Raw genomic sequence first — 18359 nt, 5'->3', positions numbered from 1 at the left:
TGAGGCCGGAGGAGCCGGCCGCTTGTGTGCAGTTCTGTGTAGCCGTGCGAGTGGCGGTTAATAAGGTGAACGTTTCATAATACCGATATTGTGGAGAGCTGCTGTTGCCAGACGCGCTGATGCCGCGCCTTTGGGCGACGAGCCCGGGCTGCCGGGGGCCTGGGGCAAAGGTCTGCGGTGCCTCTGCTCCTGCTGCGAGCTGCCTGATCCTCCAGGGGTCAGCCTGGGCGCTGCTGGCTCATCTTTCTCATCCTGCCTGTGCCGTGGGAAGCCCCCCCAAAACCTTACTATTGCCGGAAAAGCACAATGGCTGTGAGCTCTGCTTCTGTGATGCTGCGTGCTGGGAAGACGGCGTGCATCCAGCACTGAGCTACTGCACTGCAGAGATGCTGCTGTGGGGTACGGTGGTGCCCACACGTCTGTGGGAGAGCATGGAGCAAGGTTGGGGGAGCTGGGAACGTGGGAGGAACACGGATTGAGAAGCAGCTGACAGGTGGCTGGGCAGGAGGACCTTTCCCTTGCACCAATTCCCAGAGTCCTGCTGGCAGCCGGCTGAGGTGCTGAGCATCTCCATCAGGGATGCATGTCTCGGGGGCCTGGGATATGGATGAGCTGAAGGAGCAGCGACCCCAAACGCTAATAGAGATATTGAATAAAATTGTATTTGTGTCGGGTTTGTGGCCTCGCAGAGCAATCCTGATCTCTGCTCCAGGGCTCGCTGACAAAGGGCTCACGTATCCGCAGCGACAGAGCTCCCAGCGTTCCTCGGGAGATGGAGGGACTGAGTAAATAACCACGGGGAGGGATTGCTCCGTGCCCGCTTCTGCTTCGCCACGAGACTGCAGCAACAGGGACAACAAAACCCGTTCTTACGCCTCGCTCCCCGCTACAACGCGCCGTGCTGTAACTTCGGGGCGGGCACCCGCAGCTCCGCGTACCGCCTGCTACTTGTGACTGTGCACACGTCCGTCTGTCCGGACAGCCCCCGCGTGCACGCTGATGGAGCGCTGCCGGGGAGCGGCGGGCACCTGCGGGCGGCGGAGCGGAGCTCAGGAATGCGATCGCGGGCAGGCAGACAGCGCCGGAGCCGCCTCTGTTTGTACAACCCCGAGATCCCCCGCAGCCCGCGCAGGGCCTGCCGGTGCCTGCGAGCCAGCCAGGAATGTCACACGGAAATCTCGGTGCTGCGGGGGGAGCCGCGTTCCTCCTCGCCCCGCGGGTTCATCCCGCCGCCCTCGGCACCCCGAGCCCAGAGCCTCGGCCCACCCGGCTGCCGGCCTCCCTCTGCCTCGCGGGGGGAATCTGGCTGGCTTTGTGTCACTGAGGCGCTGTGATTTCAGAGCCAACCCTGCCTGCTCAGTTTTTCCAAACCCTCACTTGGAAGGAAGGAGCCATATCAGGATAAGAGTCCTCCCCACCCACCCCGCTCCCTGCCACCTTCCCGGCTCCCCAGCCAGCCCAGGCCCCGGGTCGCAGTGGGAGGCGCCGGCCGTGCTGATTGCTGCATTTATTACACCGGTGGCCTTGCTAAATGGTTTAACCCTTTGCTCCCTGCAGATGCTGCCGGCGTTGCTTTGCAGGCGGCAGGCTCGGGTCCGTCCCGCTGGCGGCTGCCCCAGCCGTGCAAGCTGCCCTGGGGGCTCCCATTTCTGTGTCCCTACCGAGGTGGCAGGAAGCCCCCCGCCCTACTGGGCGGCAGAAGCTCCCCCCGAGCTCCGATGCCGGCAGCCCTGAGCTCTTGCTGCCGTTGTCACCAGAGACGAGGCTGCTGCAGTGGGAGTTAAACTCATCTGCTGTGCCAGAACTCCAGCGGCACCAAGGCTTTGTGCACACCACAGCAGGCCAGGATGAATTCTGAGCTGCAGTGATCATCTGAGACTGTGGGAAGATGAGTCTGGCACGGCCAAGGGAGTAACAGTGAAGGGAGAAGGCTTGGAGAGCTGTGCTGTGCCGTGTGTGCATTAGGAGTGCATCTGATGTTGTAAGACATCCCGAGCCTTGGTGCCTTTGTGATCCTGAATTGTGTCAGCAGTTTGTCTTTGCAAGAAGGTGGTTTGTCAGCAGTGTATTTTCATGTGGGGAACTGTTTAGCCTGATTAAATTCTCCTCTGGTACTTCAGCACAGGTGGCATTTTGGCTTTGTAACTGCAGCATAGAAATCACAGACTCATAGAATGGCCCAGGTTGGAGGGGAGCTCAAAGCCCACCCAGTGCCACCCCCGGCCGTGGGCAGGGCTGCCCCCCACCAGCTCAGGCTGCCCAGGGCCCCATCCCACCTGGCCCTGAGTGCCTGCAGGGATGGGGCACCCACAGCTCTCTGGGCAGCAGCGCCAAGAAAATCCCACAGGGTGTGGAGGGAGCTGCAGGACCCATCCAGTCAGACAGAGCAGGTCTCAACCCCAGCACGAGAACTCTGAGCTGGAGACCGAGGCTGAATGCATCCCTTCACGTGTTGTCTTCGTGCTCCCCTGTTTCTTCCGGCAGCAGTGACTGAACGGCCTTGGCCTGTTGGATAGGGGGCGGTTAATAAGTTAGCATGAACACAACAGCCTGGAATCCTCCTTTGAAAGGAGTATAGACGCCAAGCTGGATGCTCCTGATCCTTTCCAGATCCATCTGGCCGATGGCACACTGTGCCTGGGCAGCTGCAGGAGCGCAAGAGGGAGCACAGGCTTCTCACAGCTGCCTGCTGCTGGCTGCAGCACTGCTCAGACTCTAATGAGCACGTAATGAGGGAGCCCATTCTTCCCCGTTGGCCACAAGGCTGGGCACAGATCTGGGGCCTTGCCTGGTTGGCTTTTTTCCCCTTTCCTTGAGCAACAGCTTGTGGTACCATCGAAACAGAAGTGGGATTGAGGACTCACTGTGCAGCCTGGGAGAGACGGAGGCATGGCAGGGACCTGCAGGACTGTGGGATAGGATCTGTGCCAGCGTCTGCAGGAACTGAGACATGGTGGCCAGGAATCCGCATAGAGAAAGATGGGAGGGCAGCATCAGGAGAACAGAGATGTTTTTAGGCTGGACTACCTCTGCAGCTGAAATCTCATCTCTTCCTTCTCCTCTCCTGGGGAGCAGTGGATGAGTCCAAGCCTCCACGTGCCAGGTCTGCAGATTTAGTGCTGGGGCTGCTGTGATCTCCTTGCTCTCCCTGCCCAGGCTCGTTTCCTTCATGCCAGGTGATGTGTGCTCTTCCATCCCCTGGGCCTCAATGGGGGGTTGGTCTGGGACTGGAATGGGCCACCGGGGAAACCTTTCACAAAGAGCTCCAGCTAACTGTGAATCACATCGTTAATTCCAGTGTAGTTAATTGGACCTAATTAATCATATTCATAAGTGTAATGAGAGCCTTGCCCACAGGGGTCTTGTGGAGGTCTGAGCTTGGGGACGGTGTTCTAGAGAGGCAATGGGAATGAACACATCCCTGGATCCCAAATGTTCTCATCAGTGAAAGTGCAACAGGACAAGGCTGTGGCCCTGCAGCCCGGTGTCTCTTGTGCCCCACCTTTAGCTCCCTCTTCTCCTGGCTGCTGCTTTCCACTCTGTATGGCTCAAGCTCTTTGCCTAAGCGAGTTACTCAACAGCACCTCACCAGGGACCTGCTCAAGCTCCTTAAGAAAACAGCCACCTCTTTGCATGGACTGATCTGAGCCAAACTGTGACCTTGACAGCAAGCACTCTTGGTCTTTGGCCCAGGGAACACTAGTTTGGAAAGGAGACTCTGGGCTTCCTAGGTGTGTGTTTTTCTTGTTGCATCTTTCCCTTTGAGCAAGGGTCATCGTCTTGGGAGAGCCAACGGCTCCTGCCATTGGAAGAATGAATGTGACAGCAGAAGGAAGGAGTGGCATATTTGTTGGAAATGCCCAGCACAGGTTGTAACCTGGAACAGTTCCTTCCCCTCCTGTCTCTGCTGGTGTGGCTGTAATGATAGAAAAGGGGAGACTGGGAGTGTTAATTAAAAGCAGAGCTGAGCACGGAGCCCACAGGGGCAGGCCTCCCACTGCCCTTTTCCAGTCTCACTCAGCCACTTATGTGTGTGCAGAGAGATGTGAGGGGCTGTGATGTCAGAAGCCTGGGAGCAAAGGGGAAGGGGAGAAGGAGAGGTGGCAAACAGGTGGAGGTCCTCTGTCCTCTCTGCATTGGGCTGAGATGGAGAGAAGCAGCTCTCAGCTTCTCAGGTTGCACTGTGCCCGCTGCCCAGGCCGCCCACCAAGGCTGGGTGCTGAGAGAAGCCTGGGGCGAGCAGAGGCACATCTATACGTCTGTTTTCCCCAGGCATTGCTTTGGGTGCACCTGGGGGAAAACACCTTCGAAGGGGAATTACCAATCCTTTCTGTTTTTCCCTTTAGGAGCAGCGAGCTTTCACTTGCCTTCCGTGCCTCTGCTGTCACTCGGCTGTAGCAGCCAAAGTTTGCTTTGCCGAGCTGTGCGTTAGGCGCTCGCGTCGCTCGTTTGCTCACAATACCGCCCTAGCTGAGGACGGACGCGGCGGGGGCGGCCGGGATGCGCGCCCCCCGCGGGGGTCCTCCGCCGCTACTCGCCGCCAGGGGGCGCTGCCGCCGCGTCCCCGACCGCCCCCCGCGCTGCGGTTCCCGCGGGGCCGCTCCGGTGCGGGCAGCACTGTGCGGGGGGGGGGCGGGACGGCGCTGCGCCCGATCCGGGAGCTCCGTGCCGGGGCTCCTTGCCGGGGTCTTTGCTGAGGGTCCTCTCTGGATGCCGCGGTGGCTTTCTTGCTGTGTCATTCCTTGCCCCGAGCCAAGTCGGTAACCGAGGCTCTGTCTCCGGTCGCGGCCGCTGACTTGCGGTCACGCCGGGCAGGAGGGAGAGACGTATCTTGTCAGTTAGGGCCGCTGCTTCCCGGCAGCTGCGATGCATTGCTTGTCCCTGGATCCCCTTTAGCTCTGCAACGCTTTAAGATGCTGCCGAGCGGTCCGTGCCGCCAGCCCACCCCTGGGCGATCCGGGCACTGCAGGCAGAAGGTGACGCGGACCTCGGGGACGCTCCCAGGGAAGCTGAACTGCCGTGACAAGGAAGCTGCGGGGCTTCATCTGAAGCGCACCGGGGGATGGGAGCGGGGCGATGAACCAGGCCCGAGTGACAGCACTGAGAGAGGGCTGAGCGCTGTCGTGGGGAAGCCCGGGCCGTGTGGATCCACGGGTGACGTTGCCCCTTGCAGGCAGCACAGAAACCCGCCGGTAATCGCATTTGTGCGAGATAACCGGGCGTGTAATGTCGCACAGGTGGATGTGCATCTGTGCAGCCGCTCGCAGGCAGGCAGCCACCTCTGCTGCAGGGGCTGCAGGCGGCTTCAGACCGAGCACCGCGCGCCCGGCGCTGCCTTTCCCCGCCGTCGGGTCGGAAATCTCCCCGTGTCTCAGCGGCGGGTGTTTCCTCGCTGCTCCGCGCGCTGCGTGGCCGTTCCCGGCCCAGCTCCACCGTGTGCCCGGCGGTGCCCGGCTCCGTCCGGACGCGCCCTGCGGGTTCGCACCGTGCTTGCGAGAAGGACGTTCCGCGTGTTTCCTCCTCCGTCGCTCGGCACGCAGCAGCCGCTCCGCCCGGGGAGCTGCCGCGCCCGCCGCAGGGTGCGACGAGCAGAACCCCATCCTGCAGCCTTTTTTACTTTCGGTGGTGGAAGGTTTCTCCGTCGCAGGCTGCTTGCAGAAATGAGGTCATTTTGTCCGCGTCCCCCGCCAGGCGACGGCGTCTCCTTCCTCGCAGTAATCGCAGAGCCGAGGCCCGCGGCTCGGCAGTCCCGCCCGGGGCTCCCAGGGGCCGCGGAGCCGGCGCTCCCCGTTCCGAGCTGGGCGGCGGTGCGCGGGGATGCGGTCGGGCTGCGCGCCCCGTCCCGGCGGCCGTGCGCCTCCAGCGCCGCCCTCGCAAGGTGCGCGTCCCCGGCAGGCCGCTGGGAGGCCGGCGGAAAGCCCGAGATTAGGAAGCAGTTAATCAGCGCCGGAGCGAGCGGGGCTTTTATTTTGACAGGGCAGCGCTTGGCTCCTTGCACGGAGGAAAGTGAATGATCCTGTTTCTCCAAATGATTATTCAGGCTCCGGCGGAGAAAGGAGCACTCGGCACGCAGCGCTTCGCCCCTCGCCACGGCGCCCCCGCCCGCCCCCGGGCTGCCGCGGCCGCCGGCACCGGAGCCGCCCGCCCGGCGGGGAAAGCGCCCGCAACTCGCGGCCGGGAGGGAAGTTGGTGCTCGCCGCGGCCGGACGCCGAGCTCCGCCGGCGGGCGCGGGCTGGAGCCGCCGGCGGCGAAAGCGAAAGGAGCGGGGCGGTGGGGCGCCGGGCTCGGAGCGCCGCCCGCCCGCGGCCCGGCCCCGCGGCGAACGGCGGTGGCACGGCCCGCTCCGCGCCATGAGCCCGGCCTGCGGGGCCGGCCCCGCGCCGCCGGCCCGCGCTGAGCAGCCCGCGGAGCAGCGCCTCGCCGCCGCGGGGAGCTCGCCCGGCCTGCCCTGAGCCGCGCCGCCGCCGCCGAGGTGAGTGAGCAGCCGAGCCGAGCGCTCCGCGGCCGCGCCGGCAGCGCCCCATTGTTCCGCCGCGGGAGGGACGCGGCACCGCGGCTGTCAGCGGCGCCGGGGCGGGACGGGACCCGCGGGCCGAGCCGCGCTGCGGGAACGGCGGAGCGCCGGGCGGCGACGAGCCGCGCCGCCCCGACGAGCCGCGCTGCCGCGGTGCCGCTGCGGTGGAAGTTGCCTCTGAAGGGCCCGGCGGGCTGCAGCAGGTGGTGGTCCCGCACCGCGCCGTCCCCTCCCGGCGCTCAGCCCCGTTCCCGCCCGGCCGTGCGCGTAGCTTTGCTGTCAGCGCGCTCTGGGCACGTCCCGGGCATCGCCCGCGCTCTGCGTGGCCCTTCCGACTTCGCTTTCACGTTTTTGAGGCTGCTTTCCTCGCGTCCTTGCCGTCCGTCGCGTTGTTGCTGGTAACTGCACGAGCAGCAGGCGGCCTGAGCCGGGCTCCAGGTGTGAAGAACTTCTTATTCGCGATTCGCCCGATTTTCCCTAGGCTGCTCCAAATCTCCGGCGTTGTTAAAGCCCCGGGGAGGACAGAAATGGGGATTCCTGCGTTTGGTGTCATTGCGTTTCACGTGGGGTTGAAAGAAGCGCTCCCGGAAGGCTGAGCCCGCAGGAGGTGTCAGGGCAGAGCTCTGCCCTCTCTTTGGCCGTGCTGCTGCTCTTTCCTGAGAAAGAACGAATCGATGCAACAAAACCTTGGCTGTGCCATGTTAGGGACATGTCTTCAGCAGGTGGTGAACTTGTCCCGGCCCTGTGCTGCTAGCAACCACTTGCTGGAGTAGAAATGTGAGAAGGATGCATATCTGAACACATAAGTAATGCTGCATGACGGGGCATGCTGTTGTGTTGTTGTGTGCAACGTCTGTGAGCCTCAGGGGCAGTGCTGTCAGAGCACAGGGCTGTGCTGTCACCTGGCTGCGTCCTGCACGAGGAGGAGGGCTGCTGCCCACCCGGGGCACGGGGTGACGGCTGCACACCTTTGGGACTCGGCTCTGCTCCCCATCTGAGCGCAGCTCTGTGGCTCCTCCCGCCCGCCAGCTCCCTGCTGAGAGGTGCACGCGCTGCTCTGCTGCTTTCGCACAGAAAACTGAGTCACAGAGGAAGTGATTTGCACAAGGTCGTGTTGTGAGGAGTGTCGGCGCTGAGCAGCGTGGCCGTGCCTGTGATAAGGCCGGCTGTGGCACACATGGGTGTGTAACACGCCCGGGGTGGTACCGACACAAAGATCACCCACGTCCACATTGCTCTGCGGTTCTCTTTCTCCACAATTTCTTTTTTTGCAGACTCCTCACGCCCTAAATGCTGTAGAGCCTTTTTGTTGTTGTTGCTGTGTTGTTTTGACGTGTATTTTGTCGTTGCAGCTGTGCAAACAGCGTGATCAGTGCTTCCCTGCCACCCTGAGCCCTGCCTTTGATACCCGCTGGCTGCTGTGGTGCTGCTGTGCAACGGGACAGTGTGCAGTGCTGCAGTGCAGCTGGACATGTGAGCTGCTGCTCCATAGGAGCTGCCTCTGGAATTAAACCACTGCACAGCTCTGGTAGAACTCAGGTCCATAGAGCTGTGCACCTTGCTGGTGTGTGATTGGAACCTGCGTGGTCCACATGCAGCTTGGCTCTTCAGCACAGCTAGAAGGAAATCTTGCTGGTTTGGGAGGAGAAGACTTTGGTTTTCCCTCTCTTTGCTGTTCCATCCTGCTGAGATGCTTTGGGTGCTCTCCATCCCCACAGTACTTGCTTTGGGAGGAGGTGCAGAAAGGAACACCTGGGTGCACCAGCTGCAGCCCTACAGGTGGCTCCTGGCTGTTGTTGTAGTGCTCTTTGTGGCTTAACCTTGTCTGTTCACTTTAACAGAAAATGTGGTGCTTTAGATATGTGGATGTATGGGTGGACAGAGATACTACAGAGATGTGATGTACAGATAGAAGGGTGCTTTGGCAGTTCAAGCTGCAGGAAGATTGCTAGCATGAATCAAGCCCTAATATAGGTCCGACCTCAGCTCTGCCGGGCTCTGTTTCATTCCTCCCAGCATGAAGTTGTCTGACAAACAGGCACTCTGTGGATCTCACGCATGGTTCATTGTTTTTAGGGGGTGCTGGAGCTTTGCTGCTGGCTTGATGTGGTTTGTTGGGTCTCCATGAGATTACAGCTGCCCCAGGAGGTTTGTGTGGTGATGAAGAGAGGGCAAAATGCACGCCTTGGAGCAGAGAAGCTGGGAAGCATTGCAGCTCCTTCGCTTCTCAGTTCTATGTTTCCATCGGTTCTGAGATTGGGGTGAGGGAGTAGGATGACAGAAAAAGCATTCCCAGGTTTTTCCTGGCTTGTGAACTTGTGTACACGCTGAAGCTGCACACACACTGGCTCTGCCTGCACAGGGGACCACGATGCTCTCTGCCCTTCCAGCATCCGATTTCCTGAGGAGAACAGTCAGCCCTACACTTTACCTTTCAAGTTGTGAGTCTGTTTTTCCAGCGTTCTGCTGGAAGATTGAACAACAGCTGCTCTCCGCATGCTCTGCAAACTTCCATCCTTCAGGTCCGTAGTGCAGAAGCTGCAGACTTCACCTTTCAGTATGTGACCTGTTCTGCTCCAGCCAAGGGGTAGGATTGCTCTGTCCCCATCTGCTCGGTCTCTGTTACCTCCAGGAATCCAGGGCTGCAGGCTTTGCTCCCTCTGAGAGCAGGAGTTAGGTTGGTTGAGTTGTCTTTTCTTTCCAGTTTGGCAGACGAGACCTTGAATCCCAGCTAAGGAATGGTGGGAGCAAGATATCCTCAGCATGGCTGTAAGGCTGCGCGCTGTTCCCAGAGGTGGGGCGGCACCCTGTTTGGTGAGGAGCTGTGCCGGAGCCAAGACCTGGGCCAGGAGCCAGGTTTGTGCTCCGTGCCAGAGAGGGAGAGACTTGGAAAGGGAAGCAGAGCTCCTCCTGTGCGAGAGATGGCCTGAAATACCGAGAGAAACCACAGAGTGCTCCTTGTTCCTGCTGTGCCTACTGGTCTTCCCTCTGCCCCAGTGCGTGGGACGCGATCTGCCAGGAGCAGGAGGGCTGCGCCGTGCCAGGATATGGTTTGTGTGAGAGATGCTTCACCACGTTGGCTGTTTACAGACTGCGAGCCCCTTGAAACGTAAGCACAGGAAATGCCAGGCTGCGGCGGGGCGGTGTGCGGCTCTGCGCCCTGTGCTGCTCGGCCTCCGGTGTAGCAGAGTTTTGCACCATCACAGGCTGGAGGAGCTGCAGAAGGGACTTGGTTATTTTACCTCCGAGTGAGGAGGAAAAGTGAAAGGAAGTGACTTAACTGAAGGCAGGAAGTGAATATGGGGCAGAACTGGGGATGGAAGCCAGGAATCCTGATTCTTGCTCATCGTTCAGCTCCTCTGCAGCTGCTGTGTTGGGTCTCAGCCTCCTGTTTGAACCCAGGTGTAAGCAGGCTGTTCCAGAAGCTGGCAAAATAGTTTTTCTTGTGAAGCATCCTCAGCACTTGCTGCGTTCATGAATTTTCCAGTCCCTGAGAGTCTGAGATCTCAAAGATGTTCCCGGCAGTAGTTCAGAAAGCTGTGCTTGGTGTGGTTGGAGCTGCAGGCTGGTTGGTGCCTGGTGCTCAGTTCTGCAGGGAGAGCTGTGCTCCATGAAGGGGCCGCTGTGGCTCTGGTAGAATGGACAGGGAGATGGCTGCTGTGACTCAGGAATCAGGGTGCTCTGGTGAAATGAGCAGCAGAGGAGGAGAACTGCAGGCGGTGAGTTCACCCTGCTGCTGCCCCTGCTCTGTGCATGGGAATGCAGGGCCCTGGCTCATCAGGTGTGTATTAGTTGCCCAGTTCTGCAGAAAGGAACTCTATTTGAATCACAGAATCCTTGGAGTTGGAAGGAATCTGGAAGGCCGCCTGGTGCCGCTCCCTGCAGCGCACAGGGACACCCACAGCTCAGCAGTGCTCACAGCCCCGTCCAGGCTGACCTTGGCTGTCTGCAGGGACGGGGCACCACCGCCTCTCTGGGCAACCTGTGCCTAATTTCAGTCTTCCTAACAGAAAATATGCTCTTCCTATTTTCTTTAGGAAAGAAGTTGGGTAGCTGTGCATCAGTGTTCGCACACACCTTCAGCAGTGTCTGTGTCACAGCAGGGAAGGGATGGCTGCTTTGTGTTGTGTGCGGGCAGTGCTGGGCTTTGGGCTTCCTCGAAGAGGCACGGTGAGGCTGCAGGTAGAGGAGGGTGCTGGCTCACAAAGCCCATTTGCAGGGGTCCTGAGTAGCTGTGCTGTAGGTTTCCCACAGCCCTGGCAGCTCATGGGCACAGGGCAGTGAGGAGCTGGCTGGGAGGCTCCGAAGGGCATTGACTAACAACAAGGGATGAGTCTCTGGGCAACTGTTCTCCACAGCAAGCTGGCCGGGGCTGTGGAAACCCCTCCAGCACTGGAGCTTTCACCACTTCCTCAGTAGGATGTGTTCCAGCACTGGGTTGCAATGGGAGATTGGGCCAGACGGGGCCTGAACGGTGCTGCTCCGGCCACAGCCGGGCCTCGAGCACAGCAGTCGGGCTGGGCTGAAAGCTGCTTGTGTCCTGTGTCTGTGCAGCCTCGATTGAACTTTTCCCTGGCAAGGAGCAAAAGGAACTGGGGAGACCTAGGGCTGGTCCAGGCAAGTTTCCTCTGCTCTCCCCGCCTCCAGATGCAAGTGGGGGAACGGCAGCAGCTCCAGACTGCAGTCCAGGAGCTGAGCAGTTTGGGGGCTCCGGTCCCGACTGCTTTTAGAGCAAACAGTTTTCACCTCTGATGTTCTCTGCCTCTTGGGCTGCGATGTGGGGAGAAGGCGGAGGGGGGGAAAGTGAAACTGTGGTTCAGAACAAGCCCTTTGGATGGCAAGAAAATTGCTGAGTAGCTGGTTTCCAGGTTGCCGAGGTCCTAGCCAGGGCCTGGTGCGGCTGCCAGAAGCAACAGGCTTGGAATTTCCTCTGCCTGGTGCCAGCTCTGCTCGGGCTGCCGCAGCACCTCTGTGGGGCCGGGGCTCCTCGCGGGCCCTGCGGACGGGGTTACGCTCAGAGCTGAGCGCTGCCCCCTCGTCCTCGGTGCCTGGTTTCTATTTTCTTTTCCAGGGTCCAAGCTGTTTTGAATTATGCAGCCTGCGCCTCCCGCGGGGCTCCTTGAGCAGCCGCCTAATGAGCTGAGCTCCTGACAAACTTTGCTCTGGCTCTGGCTATGCTTGGAAAATTTTACAGCCTTTTCAGAAAAAGGAAATGCCAGGAAAGGCCTGTCTCTTCTTATTTTTATGAGGGGGTCCCAGTTGAGAGAGGACCGAGATGGGCTTGGAAGAGAAGACAGGAACGATTTGGAATACTGTGCTGGGTGCTCCCCCTCCCTGCCGCACGCTTTCTAGTGATGGGTGTGAGAGTGGTGTGGTTCTTCCCTGACATGGCTGTGCACAGCGTGGGGTGAGACCTGCAGGCTGCACTGTGAGCACAGGGAGATGGCAAAGAGGTGGCATGCGTGAATGGTGATGGATGGAGGCCAGCTCTCTGCAGCACCAAGCCTCTCCTCAGAATCATAGAATGGCCAGGGTTGGAAAGGACCACAAGGATCATGAATCTCCAACCCCCTCCTCATCCCGCTGTTGGCTGCCTGCTCCCAGCACTGTCCCCATCCCCAGGCTCAACAGCAGAACCTGGCACTGAGTGCCAATTTCTGCCCTTCCGGCTCTGGTTAAAGGATCCTGCTGGTGGAGAGTGTGTGGGGACCAGATCTGAGGCACTGTCACCTGGGAGGGCCAATGCATCTGAGCTGACATGCCAGCATGTATCAGTACTCCATCTGCAAGGAAGTGCTGGGCTGCATCTTTCCTCCCAGCTGCCACCGTAGTTACCGGCCATTTAATATTTGTTAATTGTATTTTTCTCAATGTCACTGTCTGTTTCTGCTGTGGGAGCAGGCAGAGGCTCCTCCTGCACAGGGATGTGCTGCACGTCAGTGCACGAGGCTTTGCAGGAAGAGCAGCAGCGTGGCGACATCTGAGCAGGACCCAGAGGATCAGGGAACAGGGAAGCCATAATGAAGGTGCTGCTAGCTCCTGTAGTTTGCAAGGGACAACCCTGCTGAATTCACCCCCTTTGGCTGAGGAACTGCATTACAGTAGGAGAAACTGGGGCACAACACACAGTGTGACTTTGCCTACCCCCATCATAACCTGTCTCTTAGGATCAGCAGAACCTTGTGGCCAAAGCATAGGGTCCGTGTGAATCCTGTGGTCTGGAATCTACCTGGGGCCCTTGGCCAAGGTGTTTTGTGTGGTTCTGTGTTGGTGGGGCAGGGGCTCGCCCTCTTCTCAGCCATGGGTTTGCTTCTTAGCCTGCCTCCTCTGTGCGTGCTCTGATCTGAACGCTGCTTCAGTATCCCTAATGGTCAAAGACATCCGTCTCTGGGGACAGAGCTGGGGGTGTTGGTTGGAAAACGTGAAATTGCAGCTTGCCTGGGGAGCCACAGAGCTTCTCCAGTGGGAGGGACTGAGATTTCTGTGTGATCCGTAGGCATCAGCTGCTGCCAGTCATAGTCAATGAGCATCAGATGTGGGCAGTGATTGCCCTGGGTAGAAGGAGCCCTGCGCCAGCCCTGCTTTGAGGGCTTGTCCTGCTCTGTCTGTCAGAAGGGTGGCTCTGGATTGCTATTTGATTTGGCAGCCTGTGCAGGCCTGGCAGCCCTGAGAGTGGGATGCGGGCACCAGAACCATGCACTCCTCTCCCTTTTCTTTGTCACTCCTCCCATTGCCTGCTTTCTGCTGCATTGGGCAGGAGAAAGCACCTCCCTGGGGCTGCATCCCCTCCTCCACCTGGAAAATGAGTGATAAGTCCTGCTTCGTTTCTCAGGGCTTACGGGCAGAAGTGGAGATTGTATGTGACAGTAGAGGCCAAGCTCCTTTGCTTTGCTGCTCAGAGGTATGAATGTAGCTCTCCTGTTGAATTTCTTGCAGAGAGAGGCACTGGGTCTCCTCTTAAAGTGTGTCTGCTTTTGCTTTTAAGGCATGGCTGGGGCATGGCTGCCCTTCAAGGTGCTGGAGGTTGCTGGGGGTTGTGGCCTTTGATGCGTAGAAACCTCTGAGCTTCAACTCAGAGAAATTTCTACTTCCAGCACAGCATACACAGGCAAAGACTTCAACTGTGCATCTAGTCTCAGAATCATCATAGAGCACAGCTCCCTCAGCCTGCCTTCACAGCAGAGGTGCTCCAGCCCTCTGAGCATCCTCGTGCCCTCCTCTGGAGCCGCTCCAGCAGCTCTGCATCCCTCCTGTCCTGGGGGCCCCAGGCCTGGGCACAGCACTGCAGGTGGGGCCTTGCAGGGGCAGAGCAGAGGGGCACAACCCCCTCCCTCTCCTCTCCTCTCCTCTCCTCTCCTCTCCTCTCCTCTCCTCTCCTCTCCTCTCCTCTCCTCTCCTCTCCTCTCCTCTCCTCTCCTCTCCTCTCCTCTCCTCTCCTCTCCTCTCCTCTCCTCTCCTCTCCTCTCCTCTCCTCTCCTCTGCTCTCCTCTCCTCTCCCTGCTGCCCCCCTCTGTTGCTGCAGCCCAGGGTGCTGTCGGCCTTCCGCACACTGCTGCCTCACGTCCCGCTTCTGCCCATCAGGACCCCAAGTCCTTCTCTGCAGAGCTGCTCTCAACGAGTTCTTCTCCACTCTGGGCTCATGTCTGGCGCTGCCCCGACCCAGGAGCAGCACCTGGCCTTGCTGAACCTCATCATGTTCTCTCGTGCCCACTTTCTGAGCCCGTCCAGGTCCCTCTGGATGGCGTCCCTTCCTGCTGTTGTGTCTGCTGCACCACTCAGCTCGGTGCCATCAGCAAACTGCTGAGGCTGCACTCCATCCTATCTCTATCACTATATATCACTCCATCCTATCGTCTGTCGCTGATGGAGATGCTGAAGAGCTCCGGTCCCAAGATGGACCCCTGGGGGACACCACTCATCACCGGCCTCCACCTGGACATGGAGCCATTGACAGCAGCCCTCTGGCTGCGACCATCCAACCAATTCCTTATCCTCCAAATAGCCCAGCCTTCCAATCCATCTCTCTCCAATCTGGAGATAAGGATGTGGTGCAGGACTGTGTCAAAGGCACAACTCCAGGCAGGTGACATCAGTTGCCCTTCCTTTGCCCACCGATGCCATCACTCCATCACAGAAGGCCACTGCATGGGTCAGGCACGCTGTGCCCTTGGTGAAGCCGTGCTGGCTGTCTCGGATCACCCCCTCACCTCAATGTGCCTTAACATCTCTTCCAGGAGGATCTGCTCCATGATCTCCCCAGGCACAGAGGTGAGGCTCCCCAGCCTGCAGTTCCCAGGTCTTCCTTTCTCCCTTTCTCAAAAAATGGCAGTGACGTTTGCTGTAGTCCTTCAGTCAGCCTGGCTCTGAAACACGCAGGGCAGCTCTAGACACCCATTAAGCAACTTACTGGGTGAGACTGCCGTGAAAACAAAACATCATGCTGGATCAGCTGTTGTGGTGCTTCCTACAAGGTGGCAGACTCTGTGATATCTTTCAGACATGTCTTGTTTGCCATGCTTCCACTAGGTGTTTTTTTTCATGAGATCTAAACATTTTGTTGGTTATAAAGGAGTTACTTCACCTCAATCCAGAACTTTAGCAGAGCATTCTGATTTCGCAGGTGCTTGTGTTATTTTAGTGAGAAGAGTGATCTACCTGCCCAATCGTTTGCATGGTCAGGACTCGAAGAAACTGTTCCCCATCCCAGATGGTGATTTTGAAATATGAAGAAAGGCTCGGGAACCAGTGGCAAATGTTTCTTGTTTAGTTGATTATGCTATTTAATTCAAACAATTTCAGCCATTGTAGGATGTTGTGCCACCCAGACTCCCTTGTGCACGTGGCATACGTTGTTGGGACCCTCTGCTCTTGAGCTGCTGTCCAGGGTTGACTCCAGGCATGGGAAGGATGCTGCAATGCTGGGATTGTAGCTTGGAATGGTGGGGAAGCTGTGCATTGCCCTCGGCCAGTAGACTAATCTAATGCCTCATCTTATTTGCATATCAATTAATTTTTATTTTAAGAGGACTCAAGTGGACCCAAGTGCCAGACTGTGTCTCAGTATGCTGTGGGAGGGAACCAGGAGCTGCTCGATTTGATCTGAACAACAAGCCCTAGGGTGGTTTTGCTTAATGAGCCAAAGGCCCCTCTGGCTTAAGTCAGTTCCTTTCCATCCAAACTGGATGATGGCTCGTTTCTGGGTGTCCCAGGGCCTTTTTGGCCAGGTAGGAGCGTGCTGTGCTTACTTCCTGCTGCACCCTCCGTGCACTGGTGGCGCAGAACACAGTTGCTGAGGTGCAGCTCCCATCACCCACCATCTCTGTAGAGCATCCTGGATGCAGAACAAAACCTATGGGAGAAGCCTGGCTCCAGGCAGCCCACATTACTGCGTGGCTGGTGGCAGAGCTCCTCTGATCGGCCTCATTTATTGCGGGGAGGAAGCAAACCTCCTCTGCCCAGAGACAGGAAACTGGAGCCACGTGGGCCATCCGAGAGCCCAGCTGACACCTCACGCCTGCACAGAGCAGTGCTGCTGGGTCTGGGCTTGCTGGCTGCCTGCCACAGCAGCGGTGGTTGTGTTCTTCATCATCCACTTTTACAATGAAGGGGAAACGCAGAGCCTCGATCTGCATGGGGCTGTTGCAAACCTGAGCGCTCCCTGCCAGCTGCTGCTGAGGGGAAGCAGCTGTGAGCCAGGACACCTGGGTGCTGGGAGAGCTGGTGCCCGAAAGGGGAAGCTGGTGGGCTGAGCCCTGTGTTCTGCTTCCTGCTGTGCGTCCTTGGATGCTTACTGCCTCTCTTCCTGCACTCTGCTGTGTGTGCCAGGAGGAGAGAGAACTCGTGGCCTGCAGCAGGACCTTCCCAGCAGTTCTTGCAGGCAGACACAGTGCTGGTGGCTGCGCTCGGCCATAGAGGGGTGTGCAGCTTGGGGAAGGGCCATGCAGCATTCCCTGCAGCACCGTCCTGACCCCAAGTCACTGTCCCAGGACTCCCGCTTCCCATCTCTAAGCTCGCAGTTATTGGAGGGAAAGGCAGCGTAAGCTTTCTCAGCAGACTCTGTCATGTTTGTCCTGTTCAATTACAATGCAGCAGCAGTGGCACCAGCCGCCGCCTTCCTCCCCTCCCTGGGCTGGAGTGCTGCAGGCTCTCAGCAAATGCTGTCTGCGGACATCTGCTGCCTCCTCCCCCCACCGCCTCCTGGCAAGCAGCAGCAGCTTCCAGCGAACAGCCTGCTCTGTGCATCATTTCCCCCCCCCCCCCCCCCCCCAACGCCCAGCCAAAGCTCCCTTCTGCTCTTACAGGCTCCTTCACAGGACCTTGAAATGGTGGTTTCCCTGGTGCTGGCTCAGCTCCAAGCAGCCTTCCGTCTCACAAGACTGTAGCTGGAAAAAAAAAAAAAAGAAAAAAACAAAACAGGGTGCCTGATGGAGGGAAAAGGCTTAAATGCGATGCTTACCCTGCTCTGGCTCGTGATTCAGGCAGGCAGCCCTCTGCTTGGCAGGGCTCCAGCTTGCGGCTGGGGCCAGAGACATGCACCGAGTGTGGGCAGAGAGCTCGGAGCCATTTGGCTGGAGGTGCTGCAGCCAGGTCAGCTGGGAGCTGCAGCCCCGGTGCCAGGAGAGGATGCTTTGGTCTGATGTCTGCCTCGCTCCGTCCTGTGCAGCTGCAAAGGGCAAAGTTTGCTGTTCCAGGTACTCCTCTGGGCCCTTCTGGGAGAAGGGAAATGTGTTTCTTTCTGCTGTGGCCATGTAATTGGAGGATTTGGTCGTAGACCCTGCAAAGCAGCGTTTTGGTGGCTTCAGTGACTCCACTGTGAGATGAGTTTGGTACAATAAGGGATGGAGATAGGCTGCAAGGACATCCTCATCCCGCAGCCAGCTGCTCCCCTGGCTCCCACATCAGGGATGCCCTGTAAGGAGCTTCTGGCATCGGGTGTCTGTGGAGATGGGTGTGAAGGAGCCGGGGGGGAAGGATTGGATGGATTGATTGCAGGGGGCACGGCAGGCTGCTTTTCCTGAAGGTGGTGAAGCAGTGGCTGGGAGCGTGAAGGCAATGCTGGGCTGTGATTGCAGGGAGAGCCCAGAAGGAGGGCTGGGGTGTGTGGGCTGGGGAGGAGTGAGAGGAGGGGGAGGTCGAAAGAGGGTTCGGTAGCTCTGGGCGTAAAGGCAGGTCAGGAAACAGGAGCTGGAGGGACTGCAGGTGGGACGTGAGAACGGCAGCTCGAGAAGAGGGGATAAACAGAGCCCGTGGGGAAATGTTGCCATTTTGTACCCGCGTGGAAAGCTGCGAGAGCGATTGAAAGGGATTTAGAGAAGAAGGCACAAGTCTTTGTTTGGAGGGAGATGGATCATCTTCGGTGTGACAGTCTTTGTGGCGGAGGAGTGCAGAGGCACAGCCACACCCCCTGCCAGCTCGCAGGAAGCGGTGCTGTGCGCAGCGAGGCTCCCACACGCCGTGCTGCTGGTGGGCTCTGCTCCTGTGCTGGCCGTGCCAGGCTGGATGCCGAGCTGTGCGGCCTTCAGGGTGCAAAGAGGGAGAGAAGAGCTTCAGCAGGGCATGGCGCGGCTGCGGGAGGAAAGCATTGCTGTGCCCCAGTGCCAGGGATGAGGAGGGAGGGAGGGCATCCTTCCCTTTGCCCTGCCTGTGGGAGAGCTGCCTTCTAGAGGTGCCTCGGCATGTGGTCAGTGCTGCGCTTGTGCCTTGGTGTCTGCTGCTGCTCAGCGGTGCTTTGGTGGGGTGAGGGTGAGCATCTGGGCTGAAGGAAGCTCAGAGACAGTTATTCTCTCTTCTGAAACGGAGCAGGTGATGCTAAGGCTGCATCCCGGGCGCAAGGCTCTCGTTCTG

General features: G+C 58.9%; 1 protein-coding gene across 1 annotated transcript in view; it reads left to right on the top strand.

Annotated features, from left to right (window-relative positions):
• The first annotated feature begins 6398 nt into the window (after positions 1-6398).
• BCL9L (BCL9 like) overlaps positions 6399-18359 on the top strand; it is a 39165-nt gene continuing 27204 nt past the window's right edge. The window contains exon 1 of the mRNA XM_048968370.1: positions 6399-6473. The gene's annotated coding sequence lies outside the window, so the exon portion shown is untranslated. The remainder of the gene's footprint in view (positions 6474-18359) is intronic.

The sequence above is a fragment of the Lagopus muta genome, chromosome 22, assembly GCF_023343835.1.
Source record: "Lagopus muta isolate bLagMut1 chromosome 22, bLagMut1 primary, whole genome shotgun sequence".
Taxonomy (NCBI): Eukaryota; Metazoa; Chordata; class Aves; order Galliformes; family Phasianidae; genus Lagopus; species Lagopus muta.
This window is presented reverse-complemented; position numbering and strand designations above follow the sequence as displayed.